Source organism: Leucopleurus acutus (genome assembly GCF_964270905.1).
Source record: "Leucopleurus acutus genome assembly, chromosome: 6".
NCBI classification, from domain to species: Eukaryota; Metazoa; Chordata; class Mammalia; order Artiodactyla; family Delphinidae; genus Leucopleurus; species Leucopleurus acutus.
In genome coordinates, this window is record NC_139149.1 from 114006201 (window position 1) to 114023755 (window position 17555).

The window sequence follows — 17555 nt, forward strand, 5'->3', positions numbered from 1 at the left end:
TTCTTACTTTCTTTTTTTTTTTTTTTTGTGGTACGCGGGCCTCTCACTGTTGTGGCCTCTCCCGCTGAGGAGCACAGGCTCCGGACGCGCAGGCTCAGCGGCCATGGCTCACGGGCCCAGCTGCTCCGCGGCATGTGAGATCCTCCTGGACCGGGGCACGAACCCGTGTCCCCTGCATCGGCAGGCGGCCTCCCAATCACTGCGCCACCAGGGAAGCCCTTACTTTCGTATTTTTTATGTTGTTGGCCACGCCACACAGCTTGTGGGATCTTAGTTCCCTGACCAGGGATTGAACCCACGCCCCCTGCAGTGGAAGCGCGGAGTCCTAACCACTGGACCGCCAGGGAGGTAAGTCCCCAGGCACAGTTTATTCTTAGTCCCTCAGCCTTTGCAGGCAGATTGTGAGACTGACACGGCCCTGCTGCCCCAGGGGCCGTGCTTGGTGGCAACCAGATGCTGGAGCTCCTCTGGCAGAGACACGGCCTCCCCATGAGGTGGACCCAAGTCAGCTTGGATGGGTGCGCTGGTCTTGGATTTTGCTTGTTCTTGCTGTATCTTTGGATGAAGTCATTGTGTTTTTTCTTTGCTCATGATTTTTTCCCCCTCCCGTCCAGTTTGAGGATTGGTTTTGAGAAGTCCAAATCAGTGGTTTTATTTTCAGAGTTCTAAATCCAGCCGTGTAAACACTTGGAGTCTGGGCCTAGGGTTTAGCGTGGATTTGTGGCTATTTCAAAAATGCCAGGAGCCTTCTTGGAAGCCGCCCACTGCTGGGTTTTCTCTGATTAAGCGGTGAGCTGGGGATCTCAGAGCTGTCCGGTGAGAGTACCAGAGCACTGGGGTGGGAGCTGTTTACTGGAAGTTTCTACCCCTCCCTCCAGATTCTGTTCCCTAGGTCAGGCAGGGCCCAGGGAAGTCTGCCCCCTTCTGAGGGACCGGGGCTCTGGGTGCTAGGTGCTGGGTGTCTTCTTTTTTGTGGGCAAGGCCAGTGTCTCTGTGGGTGGCCACTGCTCATCAAAGGAGGGGAGAGGTTGGCCCTTTCGAAAGCCTGTGCTTGCCAGTGACGTACTCCCAGAGGTGGGAAACTGTACACGTTTCCACTGCAATAAGCAAAAGTACATTTGACACATCTTCGGAGTCGCTTACGGCCTTGAGGTTAATGATTTGAGACGCGCCAGCATCCAGGTGGGGCTCCAGCGAGTCTGTGACTGGCTCTGATTCACCTCCTTCCGTGTCTTCCCTCACCACAGAGCAGCGCTGGGTCGAAGATGATCAGATACCCACTGTCACGGTGCATGTGACCGCGGTAAGGTCTCGTGTTGGCGAGTACCGCCAAGCGGATGCCAGGAGAACCCTCGGTGAAATGTACCTCTTGCTGTGGGTTCACATCTGCAGGGGCCCCAGGGGCAGAGAGCCTGGGGGGGCTTCATGCTCTGGGGACCTGCCTCTGCCTTCCTCCTCAGTGTGGCCTCCATCATGCGGGCCCCTCCACCACTGGGATGCAATGCTGGCCAAGCTTGGGAATAGCGGCTGATGACGTCCAAGGCGCTGGAAGGCAAGGCAGGGATGCAAAAGTAAATTTCCTAGGAGCAAACTACACGGTGCATCGTGAAGCCTTCCGAAGAAATGAGTACATCACGATAGCTAATTGGTTAGCTACTTGCAAGGTAGATCACGTTGCAAAAATTATACAGCTGTCTTGAGAGGATGTAACTCAAACAGTAAGTTCAGACCCCCAGCACGCACAGTGAGTGGACCTTGAATATCTGTAGAAGATGTTTTACGTAGCCAGAGCCACACACAGAGGGGGCTTCCCGGCAGGCACCCACCTGGGCTGGGCCCCTCGTGCGCAGTACGTGTGGACGTCTCCACGGAGGTGCCCCCTGCCCCAACCCCGCCTGGGCCTCTGGCCCCTCTCCCATATCAGCACGCGGCACCCACCTTCCCCCTGCCCCTCCAGCCGGGCACCTGGCCTTCCCCTCCTGCATCTGGTCCCTCAGCGGTCCTGGGAGCGCTACCTCTCCCTCCCTTCCCTGCCCCCCTCCCGGACCTCCCAGACCTCCACCGCCTGGGCCCGCAGAGAGCAGGAGGGAGGGGCCTCGCCGCCAGCCCTTCCCAGCCGGTCTCTCACCAGCCAGAAAGTATGACTCCTGTATCATCTTCTCGCCCTTAGAGGCCAGGCGACTTCACTCCCGTGAGGAGAAGACCCGCACTCTGTCCTCCATCCCAGGATCGAGCCACACTCCGTCCTGCTCCCGCCCCCGCCCTTTCCTCAGTTGCTCCCCCCCCCCCCGGCTGCCTGCTCTTACCCTGGCTGTACCCCGTCCTCCATGCCCCAGGCTTAAATGCCAGCGCCTCCGAGCCCCCTTCCTGACTGCCTGCCCCGGACCTCCTCCCCCCGTCCCTTTCCTGGGTCCCTGTACATCCTGCTGGCATCACAGACTGGCCTTCCAGACCTGTCTGTGGGCTCACTGGTCTTCTGCCCTAGACAGAGGCTTTCTGAGGGCGGGGTCAGGTTGGAGTTGGCCGAGGGCGCGCCCTGGTCCTTGGTGCTGCCCGACTCCCGAGATGAGTGCACGGTATGCCCCGGAGTTGGCGGCTGGGTCGGGACTGGCGGGGTGCCACGAGCAGAGGCCCCTGTGACCCAGCATGGTCGGCGGAGCGTCAGAAAATGCTCCCCAGGTCTGGCTCCGTGATCTGGGGGCCTTCCTGGTGGGCACCCCGTCACGCTCTGCGGCCGTTGCTGTTGCGTAAGGCCCTTGCTGGAGGCCAGCTCCTCAGGGAAGCAGCCTCCAGGAGGCGGGCAGCATCAGTATCCCCTGAGGCCTGCGTGCTCTTGGCGCCCACCGTGGGGGAGGTCAGGCTGCCCGGCTGCAGAGCAGTCCCCCCACGGGGTTCGGGCACCCTGAGGAGGTGGGCAGGGCAGGGACTTTGGAGCTGGGACAGTTCCCAGAGTTGTCCAGGTCAGGTAAGCGGGCCAGGCCTTTATGCCTGGTACCCGTCCGTGGTCAGCCGTCCAGGGGCTGGGTGCTTGGGTTACGATGCTCTCTTCGGCCACTGTATCAGAATCAGGAGGCAGTCAGCCACCAACACTCCCCATGGCCAGACCCCGGGGCTGCCGCCCTCCATGGTCACGTGAAGGTTTTGTCAGAAATGCTTGTTAAAAGGGCATCAGAGGACTTCCCTGGTGGTGCAGTGGTTAAGAATCCTCCTGCCAATGCAGGGGAAACGGGTTCGAGCCCTGGTCCGGGAAGATCCCACATGCCGCAGAGCAACTAAGCCCGTGCACCACAACTAGTGAGCCTGTGCTCTAGAGTCCGTGAGCCACGACTAGTGAGCCTGTGCTCTAGAGCCCTCGAGCCACAACTACTGAGCCCGTGCACCACAACTGCTGAGCCTGCACCCTAGAGCCGGCGAGCCACAACTACTGAACCCGCGTGCCACAACTACTGAAGCCCGCGCACCTAGAGCCTGTGCTCCGCAAGAGAAGCCACCGCAATGAGAAGCCCGCGCACCGCAGCGAAGAGCAGCCCCCGCCCGCCACAACTAGAGAAAGCCCGCGTGCAGCAACAAAGACCCAACACAGCCAAAAATATAAAAAAAAAAAAAAGACATCAGAAGCAGTTGTACTTGCTTCTTATAGGAGGATGTAGAAATTAAATAGAAGAGTTAACTGAGAACTGATCTTACTTAGCTTTTCTTCACACGCAGAAAATTCTGTCTCTGCCAGAAATGATCTAGGTTCCTATGAAGTAGTAGTGGATCCTGTGAGTTGCTCCCCAGCAGTTGGGAAGTAATGGCTTTTCTGTTTGGGAAACAAGACAGTTTGGATGCCTACTGATTTTGCAGAACGTATCATGAATGTTTCATAGAAAGTAACAGAAATCATGTCTGATTCTAGAAGGCGACCATCTGCTTAGCTTTAAGTGTAGTGACGTAAAGAATAAGGAATAAAGGTATCTGGAAGCTCCTTTCTGTGCATCTTCTGGCTTCACAGGGGCATTTGTTCCTTTCACCTTGCTCAGCATCTTCTCCAGCCCTCTGGCGAGGTGTCCTGCTGTCACTGCACACCTGCCTTGTTTGTGTCCACATGGGACTCCTTCCCTCCCGAGAGGCCGTGTGTAATTAGAAAGCAAACACAGCTCAGATGTAGAGGATGAACGGCCAGGATGCGTGGGGACTCAGATTCCTTCCTCCCCGTTTAACCTGTGTGGCGTTGACACAGGCCTCCCTGTGCAGGATGAGTTTCCGCCGTGGCTTTGCACGGTGTGATGGGCGGGGATGACGGGCAGCCCCCCCCAGAGTTGGGGAATGAATATACATACATACACGTAGAATTTCATGTCCATTCTTTTGTTTGTTTGTTTTTTGCGGTACGCGGGCCTCTCACTGCTGTGGCCTCTCCCGTTGTGGAGCACAGGCTCTGGACGCGCAGGCTCAGCGGCCATGGCTCACGGGCCCAGCCGCTCCGCGGCATGTGGGATCTTCCCAGACCGGGGCACGAACCCGTGTCCCCTGCATCGGCAGGCGGACTCTCAACCACTGCGCCACCAGGGAAGCCCATGTCCATTCTTTTACTACTGAATGGACCTCGTAACTTCAGAACCACCTAAGGATCTCTGACAGTCACAGTCTGAGGACTGAGAAGTCTGGAAATAAGGGGGACCGTCTCCTTGTGTTTCTCCCTAGTTCGATGCTTAGATAGTGAGGCTGACATTGAAAGCCTTCCTCCTGTGCTCCCTTGATGACCACGTGGGTGACTGACCTCATGCTCCTCTGGTTGTTAGAAGCGTAAAGAGGAACCAGTCCTTTATGAAGAAAGTATCTCTACACCTTTTCTCGTTACAAAGATAATACCTGCCCATGGTAAAGAATTAAAACAGGACCAAAATCAGTAAAAGCGAAAGATCCCCCTGCCTCTTCCTCCTAGAGATAATAACCCAACTAACCTCACAGCAGCAACTGTCATTCCGGACAGCCTTCCTTGCGGTGGTTTATGTGCTGTCGAGCTCACTCATTAATTACCTGGTGCCCAGCTGTGGGCTGAGGTGACACGTCCTGTGACCCCGTCTCTGTGCTCAGCATATCGCACGTCATCTGCCCTGGGGCTTTTCCACGCAAAGGCAGATTTTGTATTTTGTGCAGTCTGCACCCGAGCCTACATACCGTTACAGCCGTGCCTGTTCCGTGTGAATTGGAGCTGATCAGGGCACAGGGTGAGGTGCAGCGGGGCGCCTTGCTGGGGAGAGAGATAAGAGTGGGTGGCGAGTCCCGCAGGTGCATGTGTGTGATGGGACCGCTGGGCACCCAGCCCGGGGAGCAGAGGAGAGGAGCAGAGTGGTGGCCGTCTTCCCCAGGAGCTTCTCAAGCAGGGGACCGAGGTGGGTCTTGCACAGATGCTGGGCAGCATCGTCAGGCCGGATGCAGATGACGGGTTTGACCGTCGCCAGCCCCTCTGTTGTGGACTTCAGGTTTTGATCCCTTTCTGTGTATAACCACTGGAAATTCTTCTGTGCTGAGAACAGGGGAGGGCCGAGATGGTGCGTGCGTGTGGGGCGGGGTTGCCAGGATCAGCAGTACAGCGTCGGGCACTGCTCTGACCAGTGCAGAGAGCATTGGCACAGTTGCTCTGTTTTCCAGTTTTTCATCCACTGCTCGTGACCAGTACTGACCCTGAATGTCAGTGACAGAGGGGCCCAGAAGCCGTGCAGCTCCTGAAGTGCACGGTGGACACACAGGTGTGACGATGGAGGTGGGCCTTCATCTCTGCACTCGGCAGTCCGCATCCTTGTCTCTCAGACAGGAGGCCCTGGACCGGGCCCACAGGGAGGAGACATCGATCCGTGTTTTTCAGCTGACTCAACGGACCTTCTACCAAGATCGTGATTAGGTTTGCTGGACATTACAACCTAATGGGCAGTATTTATTTTAATCTTGTAAAGCAGCCACAGAATTGGTAGTGGCACCGTGAAATCACCACCCATTTCCTGTGCAAGGGCTGCAGACCTATTTGTGGGAAAAATCATTCATGCTAACTCAAGATGAGCCCTGTTTCCACCTTATAAAGAGAAATATCCCAGCTCTTTTTGTTTTGATTTGCTTTTATCGACGTTAAGTCAAGGGTTGTATTAGCCAAAGGCCATTATGAGGCTGTGTCGAGAAACCAGGGTCTCTGAAACCTCCCTTTTGGTCAGCGCAGGCCCATTAAATGGAGAGAGGCTGGGCCTGCCCTTAGCACCAGCCCGCCGTGGGTCTGCGTGGAAGGAGGTCCTGGAAGAGAAGATTCGAGGCCGTGAGGGCCAAAGGGACCAGATGCAGCCCTCGTGTCTTACAGGGGAAGGGATGGGGGCCCGAAGAGGCTGACTGACTTGCTTCCTGGAAGCAGGAGTTCCCACCTCCAGCTGGAGAAGTGCTGGTTACTGTCTCCTGTCTCGTGCGGTTAGTCCTTGAGAAGCAGCTCAGAAGTGGCTGAGCACATCCATGCCACACACCCCTGTGACGCCTGCCGTCCCGCATGGAATGCTGGTTCTCCGATGGCGATGGGCAGGCCGTGGTAACCGACGCAGAGCGGGCTCTGTGCCTTTTGCCCCTGCGGCGGGGCTTGTGTGGTCCTGGGCCCCGCTGGCCACGTGGCCTCCGCTTGTCCGCCGACCTTACAGGTTTTTTAGACAAAATTCAGGGGCAGCAGGGAAAGAGTTAATTCTGCCTGCTCATTCTGTAGTCATCTTCCGGATTCATTGTCATCTGTTACCAAGCCATCCCTTATTATAAACATTGATTGCACCAAGAAGTAAAAAATATTACTGACTGTTTGCAATTCTTTATGAAATTAAAACTGTCGGGCTCAGTTATATCCAGCACAGGACTGACAGAAGTGCAGCCTATGAATTGTAACTATCTAAGCCATCTCTGTTTTTTTCCAGGATTTATTTTAAACAGGAAAATTTTCTTCTTTCAGCTTTGTCTTAACTTTCACAGATAAAGTGGTTGTTGCCCACCAGCAACATCTAAGCTGCATAGTAGTGATTACCTTTTGGGGCGTCCCTGGCGGCCTAGTGGGTAAGACTGCGCGCTCCCAATGCAGGGGCCCCGGGTTCGATCCCTGGTCAGGGAGCTAGATGCCGCATGCCGCAACTAAGACGCAGTGCGGCCAAAATAAATAATAAATATTTTTTTAAAAATTACCTTTTAATTCATGTGTTGACTCAAACGTCAATAAGAAAAACAGCTGTAACCTATCTCAGAAAAATGGCTGTGAATTTAACCTGCCGATTTTATTTTGTCTGGCAATTTCTGGCTCACACCTTTTCATAAAACGTCCTTATTTAAACATTTTTATTTTCAAAGACTCGGCAGTTTCATTGTAGGTGTTAAAATGTTTTAAAGACTCCTTAAAGTCTGTTTACAATTTAAAATCTTTTCAAAATGTAGGATTCTGACTTTGGTCTGAGATGACAACATTTTGCCACTGCTTAGATGCGCCAGGAGGCTGTGTGTCCTTGGCCATGAGGTGGCATTTTAGTGGTGGGGTTCCGTATGTTCTGAGGGTCCTTGTCTCAGGACCCTAGTGTGGCAGCCAGTGTTATTGTCTCACAATTATTAATCACACCAGCCATCACTTAGAACTTCTTGTTAATCTTCCTACTTACAGAAGCTCTTACCCAGGGCTCAGCTGTAAGTCCTCATAAAGTCCAGGTTGAACATTTCCTATGTGGTATATATATTCTTTTTCATATTCTTTTCCATACGGTTTGTCACAGAATATTGAATAGAGTTTCCTGTGCTCTACAGTAGGACCTTGTTGTTTACCCATCCTACACACATGTATAATAGTTTGTGTCTGCTAATCCCAAACTCCCATTCCTTCCGCCTGCAACCATCCCCCCCACCCATCAACCACAGTCTGTTCTCTATGTCTGTGAGTCTGTTTCTGTTTCATAGATATGTTCATTTGTGTCATATTTTAGATTCCACTTATAAATGATATCATATGGTATTTGTCTTTCTCTTTCTGACTTACTGGTACTTTGCTTAGTATGATAATCTCTAGGCCCATCCACGTTGCTGCAAATGGCATTATTTCATTCTTTTTGATGGCTGAGTAATATTCCACTGTGTGTGTGTGTGTGTGTGTGTGTGTGTGTGTGTGTGTGTGTGTGTGTGTAACATACATACATACACACCACATCTTCTTTATCCATTCATCTGTTGATGGACATTTAGATTGTTTTCCTGTCTTGGCTATTGTAAATATTAGTGCTGCTATGATCATAGGGGCGTGTGTATCTTTTTGAATTATGGTTTTGTCTGGGTATATGCCCAGGAATGGGACTGCTGGGTCATATGGTAATGCTGTTTTTGGTTTTCTGAGGAACCTCTGTACTGTTCTCCACAGTGGCTGCACCAATTCACATTCCCCCGAGAGTGGTTCTTTTAGGAACTTTGGTGTTGATAGAAGGCCCCTAACTTCAGCTTGGAGACCGGCCTGTTGTCTTTGCGTGGAAGTGCTTACATGATGTCTGTTGGGTTAACCAGAGCGAGGACCGTAGGGTTATCCTGTTTGGGGATCCAAAGCCTGCTCCAGAAAGACATCTGCAGCAAAACCCACCGTCGCCCTGGATTTATGACCGTGGAACAGAAATCGGATGGAGTCAGGTTGCACAGCTTTTTGGATTGCTGTGTTGTTTGTGAATAAAATACTCTGGAGCAGCGTCAGCTAATGAAATGCTCGTCCTTCTGAAGGAAATACGAAACACAGAGCTGTCAGGGCCGCACAGAAGGGTCCTGTATAGGCGGCCCTGCTCCCCCTCTGGGCTGCAGAGAGGCATCAGTTTTCATACTTGAAGGAGGAGAGGAACGTTTTCTTCCTCTCCATTCTCAAATCCTCACACCCTCTACTCTCCTTATCCTCAGACACGAGTCTTTCAAGCCGTTTTTCACACACCCAGCGTAGCAGTGGTGTTCTCAGAGAGCTCTGCAGCAAGGTGCTCTATGCAGCATGTAGGAACGCCATGGGGGAAAGGCAGGGAAGGGAGTCAGCCATGCTCTGAGAAGTTAGAAGCTCGCATGTACCCTGGACCTCATCTGGGCAGGCATCGTTTGCCTTGGGCGCTCCTGAGGCAGAAGAGAAGGGATCCCCTTAGAGGCTGGTCTCGTGGAGAAGGCTTCCGAGTCACATCAGGGCTCGGGGGAAGGAAGATGCTTGGGATCGCAAGCCCTCGGTCGTGTCTGCGGTGGTGGGATTGGGGGCGTCTTGGTGGCCTGGCGTGCGTCACCCTGCCCTGGGAGCGAGCACCTTAAGAGGAGGGGTTGGATGCTGTCAGGGAACGTGTGGGTGGGAGACTGGTTTCTGGGTCTTTGAGGTCACTGGAAAGCAACTTGAACTTCCAGGGAAGCCTGGAATGGATCTTGTATCCCAAGGGTTTATGGTTTATTCCATTTCTTAGAGAGACTCAGCGATTTTCAAATAAGAAATTAAATCACCCTACGGAAAACTGTGCCAGTGAGCTTCTGGTAAACCCTCCAGTTGAGAGTCATCAGTGTATTAATGTATTAACCAGTTTGCAGTGTGGCTCTTCCCTGCTGCATTGAAATGGATTTCTTATTTTATTAGGGACGTGCGTTTCCTGTCTCCGCACGGAAACGAGGCCCAACGGGAGCCCTGGTCTCCTCCAGTGCTTCTGTTCTCGGGGGCTGTGCTTCCTTTTTCCCATTGTTGTTTCCCTTTATATTTTGGGATTCTGAATGCTTTAAAAATAAATGCTATTTCACTTTTCAGTTGCTAAAAAGAATATTAAAAAAAAACTTCTTGTGAAATTTAAGGTTTCAAACAAACATCTCAATCCCGGAGATAATATGTAGTTTTTAAAAAGTCACCTGCGATTTCAGGGTCCCTTTTTTTAACCCTTAAATATAATTTCAGGAGGTTTGTTTGGAACCTGTATTCGTGGCCACTGGATCCAAACGGGATTGCGAGGGAAGGAGAGACCGTAACGGTCTAATCGTGGCCACGTGCTGTGCTTCTGCGTGAGAATTTGGAGGAAGAAATGAGCCCGTAGCTCTGCTGGGGAGTGAGCCCAGGAGCCAGAGGGGGGCTGGGTTAGTGTGCTTGAAGACGAGCGCCCTTGTCTAGCGAGGGGCGCTGGGAGCCGATCGCGAAAGACCCCGAGGAAGGACACAGCTGTGGAGACGGGGGGCCTCAGCAGGAGCGACGCTGGCCCTTCCCTGGTCCTTAGCCAGGTTCTCCTGCTGCCAAGATGGGGGCCCAGGACGTGGGGCTTTATGGCCTCAGTTCAAGTCCACTGAGAGATCTCTTGGTTTACCGTAGCCCCCTTGTTGTGTTCCTTTGATTCTTTTGTTTTTTGCTGAGAGACAGTGAATTCAGGATTCTTTTAGAGCCCTGCAGAGTTTTTGCTATATATGAGTCATCGTGCCACATGGATACATTTTTTTCCCCTTGCATTCTCACGTGCTATAGCGTGAACCACATGAAATTGCTACCCAGCCACTTCTGACCGACAAAATGACAATTCCAGGAGGTTCAATGTAATATACATTGGCCTGGGATCGAAACTAACCGGCAGTACCTTTTAGCGGGTCTTACTCACTTCAGAGTTAATGGCTTGCTTTGAATGCCGGTAGCTAATAACTTGTGGCTCGATGGCTTGATGAGGCCTTTTCGGGCCCCGTGCTATTTCAGGCTCACCTGTGGTCCCAACACAGGCGGTGCACTCAGGTGGCCTGTGTCCACCCCAGAGGCTGCGGGACCCAGGCAATGGGGTACCAGCAGCTTTGCTCCTTGATCACACCCACAAAGGCCGTAGGAGGGCTTCCACTGTGGGGATTGGGCCCTTTGCTAGCAGAGGGGGTTACATCATCTCTTCGAGTGGAGGGGAAGGACTTCCACTCTACCGGTGAGGAAACACAGTGTCAGAGAGACTCGGAAAGTCACCCAAGAAGGTGGAGGCCACTGTCAGCCCGTGGCTTCTGGCTCCCCGTGCCGAGTTCCCTGTGCTCCTCTGGGGTCCTGGACATTAGGACAGCTGGGGCCAGGTGGGAGAAGCAGGGCTCCCACAGTCCATGGCGTGAATCCCTGACATTGGAATTTTACATTGGTCGCATCTGCTTAGCAAAGTTTGGAAAGCGGAGGGAGTGAAGAAATCCAGAGAGAGCTGGTTAGCGATGCGGACTCTGAAGTTCGGATAGGATGGGTCCCGGCTGACGTTCACCTGTTGCCAGCTTTGCCAGGTGTCCCAGGTGAGTCTGGGGCAGGGTGGGGCGAGGAGCACACCTGGGGGAGCACACCTGGGGGAGCACAGCAGGTGAAGAGGGAGGGATTTGCTGGCCTGACCATTCACCAGGGACCGCCCCTGTCCAGCAGCACCGGGCAGCCGGGCAGCCCGGAGCAGTGAGAGCCTGTCCCCACGCTGCTGAGGCATCAGGTGAACCTGGGTCACAGCAGTGCTCAGGGGACGGTCGTCAGTATCACAGGCTCAGTCGTAAACGTCGCTGAGACTCTCTGCTCTTTTCTCTCTGCGCTTCGTTCATCCGGGCCTGTGCAGGGTTGATCCTCGTTGCATAGACAGTGGTGAAGTCCTGCGCACTGAGGGCAGTTTTCCTTCTGAGGTGTTTGTTGGTTTGTAATCACTGAAACCATTTGTCTCCAGACCAACTTCATTGTGGTGGAAGAATGGCCTTGTTTGCCTGTATTGCAAAAGAGATTTGATTTGATTTTGTAAAGAAGACTTATGCCTTTTATTCATTCTGATTTCTGTGCTCCTGAAAAGTCTTTCACTCTCTTGTTCAGGGCAGGAATACAAGGAGAAAATAAAACACATCCCTTTTTATTAGGATTTTAGTCCCCCTACCAGATAGGCTGCTAAGATTGTCCTTCATAATCAATCATTTTCATCGAGGTGTACTCTTACGCCAGTAGATTGCTGTGTTTATTCTCAAGTTCCTCTTTTTTTTTTTTTTTTTTTTTGCGGTACGCGGGCGTCGCACTGTTGTGGCCTCTCCCGTTGCGGAGCACAGGCTTCGGACGTGCAGGCTCAGCGGCCATGGTTCACGGGCTCAGCCGCTCCGCGGCATGTGGGATCCTCCCGGACTGGGGCACGAACCTGTGTCCCCTGCGTCAGCAGGCGGACTCTCAACCGCTGCGCCACCAGGGAAGCCCCATGTTGCTCATTTTTGACATGAAGTGCACAAGAAGGAAGTCCAACCACAGCTTTGATGCTTTTCTGAATGTCAGAGTGTAACTGCTTGGTCCAGGCTCAGCGGAAATGGAGTAATGAAGGGGTAATCTCCCTGGTAGATCTTAACGCAGCGTTCCTGGTTATTGCTGGAACCCAGAGGTTAATGTGGTCTGTGGCCATCTTCATGCCCTGCAATTAAATAAACTCCGAGGTATTGGAGGAAAATGCTGAAGGACAAGAAGTACTCTTTTTTTTTGGGGGGGGGGCTACTTTGCAAAATCCTATCAGTTTTAAGACTTGAATTTTTGGCTTTTGATACATCAAATCAAGAGAGTGGAAGAGTTGGTGCTGTAATAATACAAAATAATACAGTAGCACCAAGGGGAAAACGGGGGGCTTTCTACGCAGTGTAAAATTCACTATGATTTTGTCTATTCGCTGGACCATTTCTTCACCTGTGTTCCTAGCATTTAGGAATTAGGTGATTTGTCCGTGATCCCCCATGGGCAGCAAGTTGCTAATTAAGCAGCTGGGAATCAGGTCCCTGCCCTCCACCTCCCACCCCATTTGTTCTGTCTTTGGTCTGAGGGGGTTGTTAAAAAAGGGAGCGATTACGGCTTTCAAGGGCTTTCGAGTCAGAGCGCCTATTGTGTGTGTAGTAAAATGAGGGCCTTGCATTTCCTGGTTAACTGTGCGGTTCTGCATATGAATAATTTTGAAAACAGACCAGAGCTGAGTCCCTCAGTGTTCTTAGGCGGAGACTGAAGGGAGTTTGTAGTCAGGATGCATTCTGAGAAAGTCCAGGCGAGGGAAAGGAGACAGTTCTCCTGGGAGTGAAAATAAAAATAAACAGCCGAGTAGCTTTGTCGTTGGATTTGTGTTTTGTTTGTTTCTGCAGCTCCTGCCCCGACGGTCTTAGGCCTGTTCTCCCATCTGTCGGTGTCAGGAGCTGTTTGCACTCTTTGGGGTCCAGGGTCTTGTTCTGTTACCGAGAGCAGCCAGGGCGTGGCTGAAGGTGGTCCTGGAAAGGGAGGTTCCAGAAAGAAGGCCTCGCTGCATCCTTGCTTTTCTCCAGGGGCTCAGAGAAGCAGCTTTGCTGCTGGGGAGAGAGGCTGTTCTCTGAAATAAGCCCGCGTGCTTTGTAACTGTGTCTCATTCAAAAGAACCGGGAAGGGACTCTGCGATCCTTTGGGATTCACTTACGATGCTTTCCTGAGCCCCGTCAAGGGTTGATCTGTGCGTGTCCTCTGGAAGAGGGTTCAGGCTGTTTCAGGGACAGCAGGGTGCATGCCAGTGTGTTGGGGTGTAGGGGGTGCGGTGAGGGGCCCCTAGGCCGGCCAGGATCGGGGGCCGCTGCAGGGTCCAGGCTCCCTCCTCTGCCGTGTGGCTTTTATTTCCAGCTCCAGGATGTCTGCGCCCCTCCGTGGAAGGCCGTCTGCTTGCCCTCACCCTGCAGGTCAGCAGGCCCAGCTGGGCCAACCCTGCTCCCCAGTAGGACGAAACCAGATGGATGCGGGGGCAGGGGTGCCCGTGGGCCTGGGAAGCAAGCAGCAGCCAGTGGGGACGAGGAAGGAGGTCTACTTGGAGGAGGCGGAACTGGCCCAGAGAAGGGTTTCTCCTGGTGTTTGTATAATCCCTGCTTTCCTCCTGCATCACGCTTTCAGATTTCCTAAGAAAGCCCGAGTCACACCCTCCGCTTGGAGTAAGAGGGGGTCTCCGGGATGCTAAGGAGAGCTGACCACACCCTGCTGGTCCAGGTGCACGGTGTGTGGTTCCATTTGTCAAGACGGCCTCTGGGTGGAGGCTGGTTGGAATCTGCAGGAGCCCGGCCCTCTGCCCAGGCTGCCCGCTGCTCTCAGGGCTCCCCCGGGCCGGGTGGCACCAGGAGCTGGCTCTCCAGCTGCGCTGTGTGTGTAAACACGTTTATCACTCAGTGACCCGCGTGGTCAGTGGTGTTAGGACCAAGACAGGAATAAATACAGTGTGGTGTTGTAAATACATTCCGTCTGGGCCGTCTTCCGCGACCTGCACTTTACTCGTCACTGCAGGGTGGGGTCCGGGCTCGGCACTTTATTTCATTGTGTGTCTGTGTGTCTGTGCATGTATATTATATATATGCGTGTATTTGTATATGTACATATATATTTGTTTACACTTTTGAGACCTTATTTTTTCAGAATAGTTTAGGTTCATAACAAAATTGAGAGGGAGGTTCAGAGATCCCCCTTACGCCCGCCCCCCACGTGCACGGCCTGCTCCGTCATCACTCAGCAGAATCGTACAGACAAAGAAACTGCTGAGGGCGCCGCAAAGGGAGGGCCAGGCGGTTTGAATTTCACTTTTCTCGGGGCTCAGCACGGATTGTCCAAACCCCAAGCACCTTCGCCTTTGGAAGTGTAGGTCTGGCAGCTTCCTCTTTGCTCAGCATCAAAAGAGTGTGCATTGTGGGCTTCCCTGGTGGCGCGGTGGTTAAGAATCCGCCTGCCAATGCAGGGGTCACGGGTTCGAGCCCTGGTCCGGGAAGATCCCACATGCTGCGGAGCAGCTAAGCCCGTGGGCCACAATTAATGAGCCTGTGCTCTAGAGACGGCGAGCCACAACTACTGAGCCCGCGTGCCGCAACTACTGAAGCCTGTGCGCCTAGAGCCTGTGCTCCACAACAAGAGAAGCCACCGCAGCGAGAAGCGTGCGTGCCACAACTAGAGAAAGACTGTGCACAGCAACAAAGACCCAACGCAGCCAAAAATAAAAATAAATAAAATAAATAAATGTATTTAAAAAAAGTGTGCATCGCGTGGATACAGTGCATTTTCATGTCTGAGCTTCGCTGGACTTTATCTTAATATAGGGCTAAGCTAGGAAGGAATTCTACTGGCATCCACATTTAACTCTTTAGAATTCCCTTTCTTAAGTCCTAAAATAATATGCCATGCGTGTGACCTGTGGGCACACCAGTGAGACAGCGGGAGGTTGGTGTCTTTTCCTTTAATTTCACGTTTTGGTCGTCAACTCAGAGTAACTAGGCCGAGAATTTCTGCTTAAAATTCCTAACAGTTCCCCCCAGTGCTGAGCAGTTTTGGTTTCCTGCTCCGTCCTGATAACTTCCCCTTGTGTCCTTAGGCCCTGTCCCTGAGTCTGCTTTGGAGGCGGGGTGTGGGGGGTGGGGTGTGGGGGTGTGGGGTGTGTGTGTGGGGGGTGGAGGTGGGGGGTGGGGGTGGAGGTGGGGGGTGGGGGGTGGGGGGGAGGTCACTTTCTTTCTCCAGCTGCCTTCAGATTTCTGTTCTGAAGAAGCTAATTGTTTGGGTTCTTCACTCCTGATAAAAGTTCCCTGTTACTTCAGGTTCCCTAATCTTGGTGTTCTTTGAGAATTTCTTTTCACTATTATGATTTCAGTTGAAAAGATAAAATGTAACCTGAAGTGGAGCCATGTTAATGATCAGGAATGACTAACCGGCTTCTTTTCCTAAACCCTATTGGGTCATTACAGAGGACGCCCAGCATGCTGGCCCCCAGTGATGACAGCTAAAGGGGCTTCAGTGTCCCCGACAGGCTAAAAGTAGTCAGTCAGCGCTTACTGGGTGTGTTTTATTCTAAATTCAAGTCCAGTAGCATTTCAAAAGCGCATGGGGATGTGTTTTCTTAAGATTATTCTACTGCAAGTGGGGGAATTGAGTGGAGCGCAGAATGGCCTCTTCTGAAATGAGACACATCTTCCGTGACTTTTGGTTCTAGCTGCTCTGAGAACACACGTGCACGTGCACACGCTTTCCCATACACGCGTTGCCATACACGCACACACGCACAGGCTGCTGGGTGTGTGCCCCCGACGCATGTGTTTATCCTTTAAGGATTGCTGCACCGTGGGACTTAAATAGAGCAGCCGGCTGGTCTGGTCGCCATGGTCCCCACTCTGCTCACCCCGTGATGAACTCTTCCAGAGGGGCTGCACTGTCATCCCTGTAACTCCCACTTAGGGAGTCCAGCCCACAGAAAGGTCCCGATCCATAGAGGACTAGCGTGAAGGAGCATCTGGTGTGTACGTCTTCTGCTGCATCTTTGTTATGTTTCATTTAGCCTCTTGGGAGGCAGCATTCAGTCCTGCCCGGGCAATGATGGAGGGGATGAACATTTTTAAAGTAAATCTTTAAAAACTGAAGATGTGTTTTTCTGGTTAAGTCAAGCATTAATTTTATTAATCTGGTCAGGTAGATCAGGCATTAATTTTATTAAGCTAGTTGCCACAAACAAATATATTCCATTCGAGGGAAGATATGTTTGCAAGTAAAAAGGCACCACACACATTGTTGCAGTGTTTATGTAATACGGGTCTTTCTTTAATGGAGCCCTGCTTAATTTATAATGAATATGTAATACTTGTGATAAACATAATCTTTAGTGGTATGTGCTTAAATATCGGTCGTGCATTAGTGAATGGAGCTCATTTTAATTCCCACTTTGCTCTCTTTGTTTTCCTATTAAGGTTATTAAAAACTATATTATTGAATTTTTTTTTTCATGCCAGATGGTAGAAAATGTGGAAGGTACCAAAAGGTGACAATGAAAAGAAAAGCTCTTCATTACCTTGTCCCCAGGCCACCTGGTTCCCTAACCCTAGATCAGCAACTGTGAAGTTTTTTTTAATCCTTCCAGAAGTGTTCTCAGCATGGACAAGCTTGTGTGGGTATTTCTCTCTCTCTCTCACACACACACACACACACACACACACACACACACACACAGACACACACACACACACACACACACACACACACACACACACACACACACACACACACACACACACACACACACACACACACCCCAACCCTATAGCTTTGGGATGGCTGCACTTTGGTACGTTGGGGTTTTAAACATTTTGTTGGCGACTTAGCCTTCATTACGTGGATGTATCCAAATGTGCGTAACCAGCCTTGGGTTGTTACAAGCACAGCAACAGCGCGCTCTCTCTCTCTTTTTAAATAACTTTATTTATTATTTATTTATTTATTTATTGGCTGTGTTGGGTCTTCGTTGCTGTGCGCGGGCTTTCTCTAGTTGCGGCAAGTGGGGGCTACTCTTCGTTGCGGTGCGGTGGCTTCTCGTTGCGGAGCACAGGTTCTAGGTGCATGGGCTTCAGTAGTTGTAGCTCGCGGCTGTAGAGCACAGGTTCAGTAGTTGTGACGCGCGGGCTCAGTAGTTGTGGCTCACAGGCTCTAGAGTGCAGGCTCAGTAGTTGTGATGCACAGGCTTAGTTGCTCCGCAGCATGTGGGATCTTCCCGGACCAGGGGTTGAACCCGTGTCCTCTGCATTGGCAGGCGGATTCTTAACCCCTGCGCCACCGGGGAAGTCCTCCCCCTTGACTT

At 52.0% G+C, this 17555-nt stretch overlaps 1 protein-coding gene across 5 annotated transcripts in view; it reads left to right on the forward strand.

The window, feature by feature from the left end:
• The window catches only part of AGAP1 (ArfGAP with GTPase domain, ankyrin repeat and PH domain 1), a 558850-nt gene that overhangs the window by 170365 nt on the left and 370930 nt on the right, over positions 1–17555 (forward strand). The gene's annotated exons all lie outside the window — the stretch shown is intronic.